The sequence below is a fragment of the Balaenoptera acutorostrata genome, chromosome 6 (genome assembly GCF_949987535.1).
Source record: "Balaenoptera acutorostrata chromosome 6, mBalAcu1.1, whole genome shotgun sequence".
Taxonomy (NCBI): Eukaryota; Metazoa; Chordata; class Mammalia; order Artiodactyla; family Balaenopteridae; genus Balaenoptera; species Balaenoptera acutorostrata.
In genome coordinates this window covers 106,924,109-106,941,711 of record NC_080069.1, presented here as the reverse complement: position 1 = coordinate 106,941,711, position 17,603 = coordinate 106,924,109, and the positions used below count along the sequence as shown (strand labels likewise).

Below are 17,603 nucleotides of genomic sequence, written 5' to 3'. Positions count from 1 at the left end.
GATCTTTGCATGGCTGCCTCCTCTTCTTCTTAGTCAAGTCTCAGTCAAACATCTTGACCTCAGAAATGCTTCTCTGACCACCCAGTCTAAGGACTACCAGCCTAGTCACTTTCTCACTATGCTACCTTTTATTTTCCTGGCATTCATCATTATCTGCAAGTTATCTGGTTTATCTGTTTACATCTTTGTTGTCTGTTTCCACCTATACCAGAAACTCCATGAAAACAGGAATCTTTCTTATTTATCTACTTCCATACTCTACCTGGCTGCCAGTCTCACCTTGACACAGGCATGGAATAGCATCTAGTACAAAAGAACCTCCCAATCAGTTTATTTAGAGTGGATGAAGTAGACCCTTTTATACTGAGAAAATCACTTTATAGCCCCTTTTAGGTATCCACGTAAAACAAAAACTCCAAAAGTCACTCCTAGTTATTCAAGATGACCTCAATTGAACACCACCAACCACCTAATGTAAATTCCTCAGATTTAGATGACAAGTTGATAAGCGCACATATACATACATAATATTTATATATATTTTAAATAAAATCAGGCTTCAGAAAGTTACTTCCCTGGAAAAAATATTCTCCTAAATCATAGAGTGTTCTTGTGGAATTATGAGCAGCTGCATATAGGAGAAGCAGAGTAGATAAAAAAGAATTATAAATAAGGGGTGTGTAGATCTGATAGATTCATCATATTGATCTAGTGGGAAGCTTGTTAGAGAGAGAGAGAGAGAGAGAGAGAAAGAGGACAGAACGGAACTCAGCAGTACAGAGAACATAGAGTGAATTACCCTCACCTAGTATTATTTACCAGTGCATAGAAAAGTACCAAACAATGAAGACTGTCTACTCTACATCAAGGGGCCATAATAACCACTTGTGGGCGAACGTGAAGTTTTCCCTGAAGAGAATGTATAATCCCCTTTGTCAGTCATCCGGGGAGCGATCTAATCCTGTTGCAGAAGATAAGGACTGGGTCAAGAACTCTTTAGAAACTAGGAGGGAAACGTTCCCACTTTTATACGGAGGCAGGCTTCATTAGACTTGGCTGTGATGGGGAGATGCTTAGCAACCCCAGGCAACTGGGATGTGATGGGTGAGGGGGGCGTGCCGGGAACCGGTTCCTGCGTAAGACTGAGAGCTAGGCAAGCATGCCTACATAAGGGACCATCAAGTTGTACTTGACCAGTGGATTTTGAATGAAGCCACTTCTTGGAGCAATTATATGTTACACTCTGTGTCCTATGTCCATTCTGTTATCCTCAATGTCTAAGAGTGTTTCCTCATCCTTGGTCAGAGCAGGAGGTAGAAATGAACCTAGCCCAGTGAGGACAGCTGTGCCCGGTAGAATGGCAGCCTAGTGAGGGTCAAGGCAACCTACAAAGTTAGATAATGTCGCAACCAGATGGTGTGGAAGAAGGAAGGATTTCCCTCTGCCTGTACGTATCAGAGTATAACCTGCAAAGGTCTCTTCAACAGCCAAGAAACACTAGGTGGGGTGGTGTACCACTTTGGGGGTTTAGACTGGTTGGAGTACAGGCTACAATCATTTGGGTATAAAAAGAAGTGTTGCTAATTTTGGAGTCACAGGCTGCTTGTCCAGAGGTAAACAGCTCACATAGAGATGAGAGGACACAGTGACCTTTGGGGAGCTCACCGTTGGCTAAGTAGTTTCAGTCTCTCAGAACCCTCACAATCCTTCCTATGTCCCTCCAGGAGCGAAGTGCAATAGTTGGAAAATAGCTGAGTCCTTCCTAGAGCCTAGCAGAACTCCACATGGAAAGGGGCTTCTGGAAACGTTCCCTAATCCCAGGGAAACACGTTCTTTAGTCTGGAGGGGAAGATCAGGTAAGTCACATCCCAGAGGAGGTCAGTTGCTGGACGTATGTTTAGGCTTATGTTGCTGGTGGGCTCAGCTCCGTGCGTGTGGGACCAGTGCGGCCACGCAGACCCTGCGCTCGGAAGGGCCGCACAATCTGGGTTTAATGCTCCCCAGTCACTGTCTTGAAATCCTTAATTTTTTGTTTGGATTTGTACTGCATAAGTGAAGTCTGATGAGACAATAGATCATGCACCAGGGGCTTGGAGCCTGAGCTCCAAGCAGGCCTCCCCCTCCCAGCCCTGTCCTTTGCCCTCATCATCCAGAATGATGACCAGGTAGTGATGGGCAGGGTGAGGCCCGTGTCCCACTGTTACCCTCTACCTCCTGCGGGGTCCTGAGTGCAGGATGTTTAGGGGTCAAGCACACAGGCTCCGTGGTGAATCTGGGAGGGGCATGGCAGCAGCCTTCCCTGCCCCAGGTTGGCAGCGTCTCTGCCCATTCTGCAGGTGAGTCAGTGGTGGGGGTGAGCCTCTCACCCACCCATGATCCAGGTACCAAGTGTGACCCAGTGTGGAGGTTGCAGTTCTTTGATGGCTGCACACCCCCGGGTGTTGGAGCAGGGGACCCTGGGAAGGGAAGGTTGCATCTCAGCGTCCAGCCAGGGCATGCTACATCAGGCTGGAGGATCCTGCCAACAGCCAGGTGAATACAAAAATGTGTAGCGTGGGGCTCTGTGCACCCAGGAAGGTCTGCGCTCACACTGTGAGTGTCCTCCTGCCAGAGGGAGTGCAGCATTCAGTAGCAAACATAAAACATCCTGACAGCCTGGGAGAGAGACTGTGGAAGAAAGGAAGCTATGTTTTTGTACCTTTAATGGCACTTGTGTCCTGATTTTGAACAAGAAGCCCCACAAATTATATAGCCAGCCCTGGTTGCATGCATAGTTTTTTGACTGTCCAGATCATCTCTGCATTCCTACCCCCAGACTTTACCTGCCCAAGAAGGCAGGGAGACCATTTCTCAAAGGCAGTGACAGGGTTCAGAAGAGTGGTGGGTGAGCAATTGGCAGTTGGGGTTGGAGGATCTCAGCTGAAAGTCTGAAAAGATAAGAACTGTCCCCAAAATTTCGCTTTAGCCTGCTCACTGCACTTTCCAGAAGTGGATAGGAGGGGCGCCTAACTAAAGTCTATCCCTAAAAACAAACCTTCAAAACTATGTGAAGTCAAGACGGTGGCTAAATGTTTCCTTTCCTGTTGGACTGTAGGAATTTTGGGGTGTTTTCCCACCCAGTTATTCCCAACGCAATCTAAAATGTTATACTTGTAAAACTCCAGAATGTCAGAAAAAGGGAAGAAATCAAAGGTTTTCTAGTTCAACTCATGCAATTTACAAACGGGGAGAGTAAATTCTGTACCACTAAGTGAGACAAAACCGTTCAAGGTTGTTAGAATTCATGGGTGAGTAGCAGAATTTAGATAAAGGACTTCTGAGACCTAGTCCAGGGCACTTTCTACTAAATCGGAGTATTTCTTTCTTCCTTTGGAGTGGCTTTTATTTCATGAATATTAGATGTGCCAAAGCCAGCATTTATTTTAAAAAAATTGTCACCATGTATTGAGTGGCTAGTGCCTGGCAGGCACTCATTATTCATGGTTTCTTTTAAGGTCACAACAATCTTGTAAAGATATTATCATGGCAACATTTTACAAGTGAGGATGTGATTTCTTCAAAGAGTAGAAGTTGGGCTTCCCTGGTGGCGCAGTGGTTGGGAGTCTGCCTGCCAATGCAGGAGACGCGGGTTCGAGCCCTGGTCTGGGAGGATCCCACATGCCGCGGAGCGACTAGGCCCGTGAGCCACAACTACTGAGCCTGCGCATCTGGAGCCTGTGCTCCGCAACAAGAGAGGCCGTGACAGTGAGAGGCCCGCGCACCGCGATGAAGAGTGGCCCCCGCTTGCCGCAACTAGAGAAAGCCCTCGCACAGAAACGAAGACCCAACACAGCCAAAAATAAATAAGTAAAATAAAGAATTATTTAAAAAAACAAACAAACAAAAAATACAAACATAATTAACATAGCATTAAAAAAAAAAAAAAAAAAAAAAGAGTAGAAGTTGCATAGTTAGTGTATAAGCTGGGATTCAAATCCAGGTTAGTATAACTCTGAGAGCATTGCAGTAGGTTGAATGGAACCCAAAGGATATGTCTACCTGGAACTTGTGAATGTGACCATATTTGGGAAGAGAGTCTTTGCCGATATAATTAAGCTAAGGATCTTGAGATGAGATCATTCTGGATTACTGGTGAATCCTAAATCCAATGGTAACTGTCCTTATAAAGAGACACAAAAGAAGACACAGACACACAGAGGAGAAGGTGGTGGCAAGATGAAGGCAGAGATTGGAGTGATGTGGGTATAAGGCGAGGAGTGTGAGGTTGCTGGCAGCCCCCTGAAGCTAGGGGAAAAGCCTGGAACAGATTCTTCCTCAGACCCTCCAGAAGGATCCAACACTGCCAACACATTGACTTCAGACTCCTGGCCTCCAGATCTGTAGAGAATAAATTTCTGTTGGTTTAGACCACCAAGTTTGTCATAATTTGTTTCAGCAGTCCTAGGAAATGAATACACCTGTGCTTTTTTTTTCCACATCTTATAGCTTCTTCTATATACTTTTCTTTCTTTAGCTTACTTCCTAGTCTCAAGTAGTCCCTCAACAGGAAGATTCTCTAGGTACCGGTTAGAAAAAGTATTAAAAGAAAATAGCTGATAACTGATGGCTATTTTGCAAGCCCTATCTGGATCCATTGATTCAATTAAACAAGCAAGAGTTCTTAAAATACATTTCCTTGGAAAAATTAGGGGAAGCACCTACGGTGAATTGCAAACCATCGTTCCAGTTGCTTTTTGTAAAAAATGACACAGGCCACTGAAATGATTCATAAATCATGTGATTTTTAATATAGATGATACCGTGCAGAGCTTCTTTGTTTACCAGGACCTTTCTTTCACATGCATGATCTCATTTTGTTCCCATGTGAAGCCTGTATTTCTCATGTTATTTTATTCATGAGAAGACAGTAGTTCAGTGAGTTATCTGCCCAGGATACCATAGCTAATACGTGTCAGAACAGAGACCTAAGCCCAGCTTACTTGCTAAAATGCTTTTACCACTATGAAATAAAAGAATCACTGGCCTTTATGGTACAACCCTTGTTTTAGTGGTGGAGAAGTGACTTGTGCGTTGAACTCTTAGTAGAAGCAGAAGAGAGATCAAAAGACAGCTGAAAGGATTGCACACCAGGCTCTTGCTTTTCTTATTTGGTCTGATGCAGAGCATTTTCTGGATAAAGAGAGATGATTGTGTGAGGCATTGTGGAATTTTAAATTGGGATTCAAGTCATAAAACACCCAGATGTTTTGGAGCAAAGCCTCCGAACATGCTAGAGAATGTATAGTGATGACCACAGCCCAGCCACATTTGAGATGCAGATTTGAAGAGGACCCTCACTTTTCTAGTTTGTTCCAATGGCCAAATTTGGGGTAAAAACTCAAATGGGAGTGGGGGTACACTTTAAAAACGTGTAATATTTATAACATCTTCTATTCATTTTACGTCTTTGCATCCCTATAGCCCTGAGACATAGAAAGTATTGTCATCATTTTTTAGAGGGGACCAGTGACTTACCCAAAGTGACACAGCAAGAAAGATGTAGTAAGACTGGGATTCTAACCCAGATTTACATACCCCCCTTTCCATCAGACTTTGTAATAAAATTGTACTGTAGAGGTGAATTTGATTCCTGCCAATGGACCAGGAGTTTTACAATGTGTCATCTGCAGCGTTGGAACTCAGTGCCCACAAGGAGCTCTGAGTCAAGTTGGGAAAAGGCAGAAGAAAAAAGAAGCCTTAATACAACACCTAAATTACAACTACCATTCTGAATACTTACAATTTCAAAAGGCCATACTTGAGTGTTTACCATGAGCTCTCCACAAGTAAACACTTATTGTGTACCATCCAGGGTGCCAATTAGAAATAAGCAAGTTCTGACTAATAGTCATTAAAACAATACAGGTATTTATTAACTGATTTATCAAGAAGTCTGGTAGTTGACAATTCCAGGGCTGGTTTTGTGGCTCAGTGATGCCATCAAGGACCCAGGATTTCAGGACTTCCCTGGTGGCCCAGTGGTTAAGAATCCACCTGCCAATTCAGGGGACACGGGTTTGAACCCTGGTCCGGGAAGATCCCACATGCTGCAGAGCAACTAAGGCCGTGCAGTACAACTATTGAGCCTGCGCTCTAGAGCCTGCAAACCACAACTACTGAGCCCACGTGCCTAAAGTCCGCACTCTGCAACAAGAGAAGCCAGTGCAATGAGAAGTCTACGCACTGCAATGAAAAGTAGCCCCTGCTCGCCGCAACTAGAGAAAGCCCGTGCACAGCAATGAAGACCCAACGCAGGCAAAAATAAATAAATAAAAATAAATTAATTAATTTAAAAAAGAAAAAAAAGGACCCAGGATTTTATCTATGTGCTTGCTATCTCATGATTTTAAAATGGTTTCTGTAGCACCAGGCCCCAAATGCTCACACTAGTGTCCTAAGGCGGGGGAAAGGGTTCTGTAAAAGGCTCTGTCTTGGGGGCTTCCCTGGTGGCGCAGTGGTTGAGAATCTGCCTGCCAATGCAGGGGACACGGGTTCGAGCCCTGGTATGGGAAGATCCCACATGCCACGGAGCAACTGGGCCCGTGAGCCACAACTACTGAGCCTGCGCGTCTGGAGCCTGTGCTCCGCAACAAGAGAGGCCGCGACAGTGAGAGGCCCGCGCACCGCGATGAAGAGTGGCCCCCGCTTGCCACAACTAGAGAAAGCCCTCGCACAGAAACGAAGACCCAACACAGCCATAAATAAATAAATAAATAAATTTATTAAAAAAAAAAAAAAAAAAAGGCTCTGTCTTTTTATCAGAGACTTAACTCTGTGTCAGGCATTGTGTTTATCTCATTTAATTTTCACACACACACATGCAAATAACATTGAAAAAGTTATAATATTGTCTACACCTTACAGATAAGGCAATCTAAGGATTATTTAATTTGCCCAAGATATGGGCCCAGAATTAAAGCTCAGGTCTAAAATATTCCAAAGGGTGGGCCTTTAACCACCAGAGTGCTATAAAACCACTTTGCTGAAAGCTATAATCCTTCCACGGTGAAATCCAGGCAGCCGTCAGGTGTTTGTAGCCCTGTGACATAGCAGTTGAAACTACTTTTCCCCTTCATTTAGCAGATGAGGGCCCTGCAGCAAAGAAGACAGGGAGTCCTCCCAATTCATCCCACCCTAGACTCCAGCTCAGGTCTCCTGCTCGGCTGTGTAGAAACTTCTCTCTTTATCCCTCCTCAACTTAATTCTATTTCAGTCTAGGAAAGGACAAGACTAAGACGAGCATACACTTTAAATATTCCAGTGGGCAGGTGAGGTGATAGAGGTGCAGTGGGGTGCATTTCTGTCATATCTCAGGCAAGGCTAAAATACCAAGAATTTTCCTCCTTTTCCCATAAAAACATGCCATGAAAGAAACCACTTCAAGATGCTGTTGTCTTGCTATGCAGGAGTCGGGAGTGGGGGGTGGGAGGGAAGAATAAAGGAAGAAAAGAAAGTAAAAGAGCCTAGAATGTCTTTCAATGTATATCAGCAGCAAAACTCCGCCACTCTCTCCCTTTTTTTTTTTAAATTTATTTATTTATTTGTTTTTTTAATTTTTGGCTGTGTTGGGTCTTTGTTCTGTGCGCAGGCTTCTCACTGTCGTGGCTTCTCTTGTTGCAGAGCACAGGCTTTAGAGCGCAGGCTCAGTAGTTGTGGCACACGGGCTTAGTTGCTCCACGGCATGTGGGAATCTTCCCAGGCCAAGGATCAAACCCGTGTCCCCTGCATTGGCAGGCAGATTCCCACCCACTGCGCCACCAGGGAAGCCCCCACTCTCTCCCTTTTAACCACTGCTTACAGCAGAGACTGTTTATCAGTTATCTTGGCTTCTTTCGTAAAGACCTTGACTCCTCTGGCTGGACAAGGGCAAATGAGCCAGAACGGTTTGTTTATGTTTGCCCTGCCTTTAATGTGTCTTCATTTCATTTTCCTTTTTTCTTGTTCTTGGCTATGCTGTTGTCACTTTCTCTGCACCAGATTTTAATACCTTCAAGACTCGTGATTGCTTTGTTTTGATAGTAATATTCAATTAGCGTAGCCCCTAGGGGCCCTCTCCAAAGTCCTGTCTTTCTTGGTGCCTCATCAAATGTAATTTAGGAATTGGGGTGGGTGACGGGGTAGAAGCTAATAAAGAATTATACCACCATAATGGAAAACTTAAGCCAATCATATTTTCACATAAGTTCTGAAAATTTTGAACTATAGGGAGATTGTAGCAGGCATATTGGGTTCTTAAATCAGCCTAATTTGCCAGGCAAATTAGATAATTAACAGAGATCTTCTTAAAGGGTTATTAGCAAAGTTAGAGCTGAACATGTGACAATTACAATACATGTTTTCCTCATAAAACAGCCAACATGATGACTAGTAATTAACCTAGGAGCTGACAGAGCATTATTTCTTCTGTTCCTTTCCCAAATGGAATTGTGCCACAATGACAAGGAAAGCCCAAGAGATGTTGATTTGTTCATATATTTATTATTTATGCCATACCTTTGTCCAAAAACATCTATCTGGCACTCCAATGTTAATAACATCAGTATCAAGAAATCTTATTTATTTCTCATAATCTGTGGTGAGATGATTCCAAGTAATGTCTCCTAGTTGTAGAGACGATATGTCTAGATGTTTTTTCTTAGAACAGGAGGTATAGATGATATTTTTATTAAACGGAAAGTAACTAGTGTTGAGCACATACACTGTGCCAGGCATGGGACTAAGTGTCTTCTATTTATCTCATTTAATTCTTCCAACAACCTTATGAGGTAGTTTTTATTAATCCCATTTTGTGGAGAACGCTGAAGCTTAGAGAAGTAAAATGATTGGAATCAGATTTATCTGATTTGCAAGGCTATGTTCTTCTACATGACAGTGCATATGCACACACACACAAACACACATATGTGTCAATTTGTATTTGTGCTGAAATTCTTCTGATTTGACATAAGGTAGAATATGATGAATGATCCATTTAGTTGCGTTCTTCCAGGATCACACATCTAGAAGTCACCACACACAGACCACACCATTTTAATTTGTGATCCTTCCAGAATACCTAAATGTGTTGGTGAGACACATAAGTTGTCCCTTTTTTCCTAATAAAATGTCAAGTATTTTTACCCAAGTTTACAAAGGGGTCCCATAGTGCAGTAGCTAATGAAGCATGTCTCAAGATGGCTTTGCCCTAATGAGACAGATTTTAGGGACCATTCTCAATACAGATAAGGTACTGCCAGAGCTGAGGATATCACCAAATTCTTGTTACACATCAAAACTTTTATACTCGGGGTTTATATTTCCATCCCCAGGTATAGAAAGACCAAACATTCCCAATATATACTTTCTTTTTGAGGGAGTTTACAAGTAACAGTTGTATATATTTAAGGTGTACATAATGGTTTGATGTATATATGCATAGTGAAATGCTTACTACAGTCAAGCTAATTAACATATCTCCCCACTTAGTTACCCCTTTTTCCCCTTTTTTATGCATAGAGCATCTGAAATACACTCTCTTAGAAAATCTCCAATATTAAGTTTATTATTATCTATAGTCATCATGCTGTATATTAAATCTTTATACTTATTCATCCTACACAGCTGCAAATTTGTACCCTTTGACTAATATCTCCCCATTTCCCCCAACTCTCTGCCATTGGTAACCACCGTTCTACTCTCTGCTTCTATGTATTTGACTTTTTATGTTCTACGTATAAGTGAGATCATGCAGTTTTTTCTTTCTTTGTCTGGCTTATTTCAGTTAGCATAATGTCCTCCAGATTCATCTATGTTGTCACAAATCGCAGGATTTCCTTCTTTTTACAGCCTGAATAATATCCTATTCTAGCTAGCTAGCTAGCCAGATACAAATATTACATTTTCTTTATCCATTCATCTGTGAAGGTACACTTAGATTGTTTCCATATCTTGGCTACTGTGAATAATGCTACAATTAAAATGGAAGTGCAGATATCTCTTCAATATAGTGATTTTATTTCCTTTGGATATATACCCAGAAGTGGGATTGCTGGATCATATAGTAGTTCTATTTTTAAGTTTTTGAGGAACCCCTATACTTTTCCCATAATGGTTGTACCAATTTATATTCCTACCAACAGTGTACAAGAGTTCCCTTTTCTCCACATCCTCACGAACACTTGTTATCCTTTGTCTCTTTGATAATAATCAACCTAACAGGTATCTCATTGTCATTTTGATTTGCATTTCCCTGATGGTTAGTGAGCATCTTTTCATATACCTATCGGCCATTTGTATGTATTCTTTGGAAAAATATCTATTCAAGTACTTTGCCCCCTTTTTTTTTGTTTGTTTGGTTTTATAGATTTATTTTCAAAGGGCAAAACACTTAAGACGATTTAAGTACAAGTCTAAACAGAATTACTCCATCAAAGTCAGCAATGATGCAGAAATGTGTTCTCACTTCCAGACACTCACCAGCATCTTCTGAGTCTTCTCTCAGTGAAGAAAAGGGGTGTGAAACCCACAGCCAATATCATTCTCGATGGTGAAAAACTGAAAGCATTTCCTCTAATATCAGGAACAAGACAAGGTTGTCCACTCTTGCCACTGTTATTCAACGTAGTTTTGGAAATTTTGGCCACAGCAATCAGAGAAGAAAAAGAAATAAAAGGAATCCAAATCAGAAAAGAAGAAGTAAAGCTATCACTGTTTGCAGATGACATGATACTATACATAGAGAATCCTAAAGATGCTACCAGAAAACTACGAGAGCTAATCAATGTATTTGGTAAAGTAGCAGGATACAAAATTAATGCACAGAAATCTCTTGCATTCCTATACACTAATGATGAAAAATCTGAAAGAGAAATTAAGGAAACACTCCCATTTACCATTTCAACAAAAAGAATAATATACCTAGGAATAAACCTACCTAAGGAGACAAAAGACCTGTATGCAGAAAACTGTAAGACACTGATGAAAGAAATTAAAGATGATACAAACAGAGCTATACCATGTTCTTGGATTGGAAGAATCAACATTGTGAAAATGACTATACTACCCAAAGCAATCTACAGATTCAATGCAATCCTATCAAACTACCAATGGTATTCTTCATAGAACTATAATAAAAAATTTCACAATTTGTATGGAAACACAAAAGACCCCGAATAGCCAAAGCAAACTTGAGAAGAAAAACGGAGCTGGAGGAATCAGGCTCCCTGACTTCAGACTATACTACAAAGCTACAGGAATCAAGACAGTATGGTACTGGCACAAAAACAGAAATATAGATCAATGGAACAGGATAGACAGCCCAGGGATAAACCTACACACATATGGTCACCTTATCTTTGATAAAGGAGGCAAGAATATGCAATGGAGAAAAGACAGCCTCTTCAATAAGTGGTGCTGGGAAGACTGGACAGCTACATGTAAAAGAATGAAATTAGAACACTCCCTAACACCATGCACAAAAATAAACTGAAAATGGATTAATGACCTAAATGTAAGGCCAGATACTATAAAACTCTTAGAGGAAAGCATAGGCAGAACACTCTATGACATAAATCACAGCAAGATCCTTTTTGACCCACCTCCTAGAGATATGGAAATAAAAATAAACAAATGGGACCTAATAAAACTCAAAACCTTGCACAGCAAAGGAAACCATAAACAAGATGAAAAGACAACCCTCAGAATGGGAGAAAATATTTGCAAATGAAGCATCTGACAAAGGATTAATCTCCAAAATTTACAAGCAGCTCATGCAGCTCAATATCAAATAAACAACCTAATCCAAAAATGGGCAGAACACCTAAATAGACATTTCTCCAAAGAAGATATACAGATTGCCAACAAACATATGAAAGGATGCTCAGCATCACTAATCATTAGAGAAATGTAAATCAAAACTACAATGAGGTATCACCTCACACCAGTCAGAATGGCCATCATCAAAAAATCTACAAACAATAAATGCTGGAGAGGGTGTGGAGAAAAGGGAACCCTCTTGCACTGTTGGTAGGAATGTAAATTGATACAGCCACTATGGAGAACAGTATGGAGGTTCCTTAAAAAACTAAAAATAGAACTACCATATGACCCAGCAATCCCACTACTGGGCATATACCCTGAGAAAACCATAATTCAAAAAGAGTCATGTACCACAATGTTCATTGCAGCTCTATTTACTACAGCCAGGACATGGAAGCAACCTAAGTGTCCATCGACAGATGAATGGATAAAGAAGATCCATATATACAATGGAATATTACTCAGCCATAAAAAGAAACGAAACTGAGTTATTTGTAGTGAGGTGGATGGACCTATAATCTGTCATACAGAGTGAAGTAAGTCAGAAAGAGAAAAACAAATACCATATGCTAACACATATATATGGAATTTTAAAAAAATTTTAAAAATGGTTCTGAAGAACCTAGGGGCAGGACAGGAATAAACATGCAGACGTAGAGAATGGACTTGAGGACATGGGGAGGGGGAAGGGTAAACTGCGACGAAGTGAGAGAGTGGCATGGACATATATATACTACCAAATGTAAAATAGATAGCTGGTGGAAAGCAGCCGCATAGCACAGGGAGATCAGCTCGGTGCTTTGTGACCACCTAGAGGGGTGGGATAGGGAGGGTGGGAGAGAAACACAAGAGGGAGGAGATATGGGGATATATGTATATGTATAGCTGATTCACTCTGTTATAAAGCAGAAATTAACACACCATTGTAAAGCAGTTATACTCCAATAAAGATGTTAAAAAAAAGGGGGGGGTCTGATATTTTATTCATATACATCCTTCTTATCTGCAATGTAATCTACAATTTCTTGTGGGCACATTAACTTCTCTGCATCTACATCAGGAATTTCAAACCCAAATTTATCTTCCATGACCATCATAATCTCCACTTGGTCCAAACTGTCTAAGCCCAGGTCTTTCATAAAATGGGAATTTACTGAGAGCCTTTCTGGGTCAATCTTGTCATAGAGTTTCAAGACGTAAAGGACAGGGTCCTTGATTCCCTCTAATGTCAAAGGAGTGTGTCACTATACTGGGGGCACAGCTATGTAACTCCACCTGGAAACTGCACGAGCAGCAAGGCCGACTGCGGAGCCCCAGGCCTCCTCTGGGCCCCGCGGGGAAAAGGGTAGTGCTGAGTGGCTGGGCCGTGGCCAGCGTGGGGAGCCTGGGCAGTGGCGTGAAGGCCACAGGCAGTCAGCGGACACAGGCGCGAAGGACACGAGCTGCCATGGCTATGCCGACCCAGGATGCCCACTTTTTAATTGGGTTGTTTTTTGCTATTGAGTTGTATGAGTTTCTTATATATTTTGAATATTAATCCCTTTTCAGATATATGGTTTGCAAATATTTTCTCCCAATCATCATTGCCTTTTCATTTATTGATTTTTTCCTTTTCTGTGCAGACCTTTTTAGTTTGATAGAGTCCCATTTGTTTATTTTTCCTTTTGGTATGTAAGCATTTGATGTCATATCCAAAAAATCATTGCCAAGACCAGTATCAAGGAGCTTTTACCCTATGTTTTCTTCTAGAAGTTTTATGATTCCAGGTCTTATATTTGTCTTTAATCCATTTTGAGTTGGTTTTTGCTCATGGTGTAAGATAAGGGGCTGATTTCATTCTTCTGCACATGTGTATACACTTTGCTCAGCACTATTTATTGAAGGCTATCCTTTTGTCATTTTATACTTTTGGTACCTTTGTTGAAAATTAGTTGACTGTATATGCACAGGTTTATTCCTGGGCTCTTGATTCTGTTCCATTGGTCTATGTGTCTGTTTTTATGACAGTACCATACTATTTTGATTACTATAACTTAGTAATGTAATTTGAAATCAGGAAGTGTGATGCTTCCAACCCTGTTCTTCTTTCACAAGATTAATTTGGCTATTTGGAAACTTCTATGGTTCTATATAAATTTTAGAATTTTTTTTTTTTATTTCTGTGAAAGATGCAATTGGAATTATGGTAGTAATCACATTGAATCTTTATATCGCTTTGGGTAGTATAAATTTTTTAACAATATTAATTCTTCCAATACATGAAAGTGGGATATCTTCCCATTTATCTGTGACTTCTTCAATTTCTTTCCTCAGTGTTTACAGTTTTTAGTGTACCTATCTTTCACCTCCTTGATTAAATTTATTCCTAAGTATGTTATTCTCTTTGATGCTGTTGTTAATTTTAGCATGATATCTCTCATTGTATGGTCTAGTTGTGAATCCCTCTAAATAACATGGAGAAGAAATGATTAACAAAGAATGACTTGCATCTTATCCATTTTCTTAGGTTGCCTTTATAATTCTTCCTCCAGGAACCCTTCCATCTGCAAGGTGGATATGATTTCTTTTTCCTCTGAATTCTGTTTTGTTAAGAACAGTGTTGCTCTAATGTTCATGTGCCTTTGAATTACCTGGAAAATGTGTTAGAATGCAGCAGATCTAGGGTGGGATCTCTGATCCTCCATTGCTATCAAGCTCCCAGATGATACTGGTGTTGCTGGTCCATAAACCACCCACTGAGTATAGCAAGAGTTTTTGGAGCACTGGCCACTTCTTGCCTTATATTATAATTACTTGTTTGTGCGTCTGACTTCCTCAGTTGGACTGTAGTAATTTTATTGATGATCTGATTGTAGCTTCTACAGTTACTTCTCAAGAATTTCTCTAACCAATCTAAACAGACATTCAGTGACTCTCTATCACCTAAGCTTGTTTTAATCGCCTAACAGGACTTATCCCCTTTGTTTGTCTACCCCCTTTATTATAAAGTAAGAGCATGATCCTTTCGGCTGGAACACAAGCATTAAAATATTACCTGGCATAGAGTCGGTACTTGGTAAATACGGTTTATGGAAGTGATGAGCAAACTTTTTTTTCTTACTTCCGAGTTCATCTCCCTTATATTTAATGGCAGATACAACCACAATGGAGTAATTGTGATGGCTTTCTGTGTTAAAGTTCATCATTTTCTGTAATTCATAGGCACTATAGGAAGGCAGTTAGACTGAATTGAAGGTTGCTAACAAGACAGTTTTAAACAAAAAGCCTTTGGGTATCAGTGTGAGTGTGTGTAAGTGTAAAATATATATAATATAAAAATATAAAATAAATAATACATGTTTTCCTTTTCCCAGTTGAGTCCCTCTTCCACCTTCCCACCTGTGATTTTTTTTTTTTTTTTTTTTTTGAGAGTCTTGATTAGAATCAGGTAAAGAACAATCTCTTTCCTGGGCAGCAGACACCCAGTATTGATTTTTCTTTATTGACCAATCATACATTGCAGTATAAATATTTATGATGGTGGCACATAATAAAAAAATAAGTTAAATACCACAGAGGAAAATGAAATGTAAATGGGAAAGGATTTCTCGTGGGTAATACATCACTTTATAATCTTACGTTACTCTGAGAAGCACCCAAAGGCTTTCTAGGATCAATGCTCAGATTACAAGACCTCCATCATCACAAACAGACATTTGCAATTTGGTCTCGTGTCCTCTTGGGGATCACTCACATCAGGTTTATTTGGTGATTTAGCAAGTGAAATACAATATATATGCAAAGCTCTTCTAAAGTGGTCAGGTGTTTAAATGGAACTCTTCTAATATCTTGGAGCATTTTTGTAGATTCCCCCAAATGTCAGAGTTGAAAGGAGCCATGGAGATCATTATTCCAAGCCTCTCATTTTATGGTGAGAGGAACTGAGGCGCAGAGAGGAAAAAAGCTGGCCTCGGGTCGCATAGCACGCTGCTAGATGAACAAGAATTTCATGCAGCTCCTAGTTCAGCTGTTTCTCCCGATCGTGTCTCCATTAATTCTGGAGAAGGAAGGTTTGGGGAAGGTAGGCAGGGATGCAGTAGGAGTCGAGTGTGGGCAGGTCAGATTAGAAAAGGTGTTATTCTGCTTAAATACTCAGCCAGACAGTTTAAAAATCTCAGAGAACACAGCAAGCAGCAGCTCATTCTCTTCTGGAGTTATTACTGACTTGGTTAGAATTTATGGAGACAGCCATTTGTTTTGACATCAATTTCCCTTTTATTTACCTCAGAAGGGTGGTGACTGATACTGAAAGGTTTTGAGGTCAAAAAAGGTCCTTAAGTGTTAGTGACAAAGATCTTTAAGGAAAGGTGAATCCTCCCCACCACCCTCTTCCCCATTCTTCAGTCTCCTAGAGGCAAGTAGCTTCCATTTTTGTAGACACAGATCATTTTTTGATAATTCAGAATGCTGGAAGATGGGAAACCCCAATAAATAGCATCGACAGAATTAGAGATAATTAACATACAATGTGTGTGCGTGTTTGAATGTGAACAATATTAGTAAAATAAAATTTATTTTGTACAGCTAAAAATAAACTATGCATTTATCTTCTATACTACAATTTACAGGAAAGAGAAAAAGAGCATAGGATTTTCAGTCTGTACCTTTGCCCTTTTTATTAACCTTCAGTCTCTTCACAGTGATTGTAGTAGGAAGTGTACAGTGTCTTTCTTTGTCATTAACCACCCAAACACACTTACTGAATATGATTCCCAAAGTGCAAATGGGTATGAAGAGACCTCAGTGAGAGAACATTAGGGATCAGACATACATCTAGACTGGGTAGATATTTCAACCTCCTTATTCAAAACTGCTATATTTGTCCTCAGAAAGAAATGCCTTTTCAGTGAAATATATGTATGTGTGTGTGTATGTGTGTATATATACATATATATATATGTATATATACACACATATATATGTACGTATATGTATGTTTTTTGGTTTTTGTTTTAAGGAAAGGACAGAAAGAAGTAACAGCTGCTTTCATGCATTGAAAATGCAGCTATTCAGAGTAACCTGAGTATTCATACCAGATCAGCGATCCAATGCAGTTTGAGATTTGACAGAATTCCCTCAATAGCTCTAAAACCAGAGTCCGGATGATGAGAAGGATACCTGATGTTTGAATTGCCTCTGCAACTACATTTTTTAGGGCTTTCAAATTGCTGCTTGCTAACATTTACAGTTCTCTGCAGCCATAATGTACCACCATGGGATTTGGGAGGAGATCAAAGAAGCAGGAAAGAAATTGCTATTCCCAAATTCTTACCAGTAAAAGATCGGTGCATGTCAAGTAGCTTTTAATGTCCACAAACCCAGTTCGGTATATACACAAGGCCATCTCCATTAGCAAAGCCTACACTTTCTTCATCGAAAATCTGTTCAACTCCAGAGAGGAAAGCAACTCTGCTGTGAATCTTAATAGTCCTAGACCTTAGCCTTCAAAGGAACTTCTTAACTTTTCAAGTCCTTTTCACATTGGTTACAAAATATAAGTGTGCCTTTTGTTAAGAAAACTTGCCCTACACAAACCCCTACTTTTGCTTAAATAATTGAGGTAGGTGCAGGAACATAGAATGTCTCAAAGGAAGGATTCTTCACTTCTGAAATAAGGCTTGACAAGGTGCAGAACAGCATGTATAGCACATGTTACTTCTTATCTAAGATCCACATATGCACATACATAAAAATAGAAGAATAAGCAAAAATAAGCAAATTAAAGCAGT

The 17,603-nt window shown here is 40.4% G+C and overlaps 1 protein-coding gene and 1 pseudogene across 1 annotated transcript in view; one reads left to right on the top strand and one right to left on the bottom strand.

Annotated features, from left to right (window-relative positions):
• The window catches only part of LOC130708502 (uncharacterized), a 197,460-nt gene that overhangs the window by 147,847 nt on the left and 32,010 nt on the right, over positions 1–17,603 (top strand). The gene's annotated exons all lie outside the window — the stretch shown is intronic.
• On the bottom strand, positions 12,809–13,284 carry LOC103016795 (acyl carrier protein, mitochondrial-like; annotated as a pseudogene).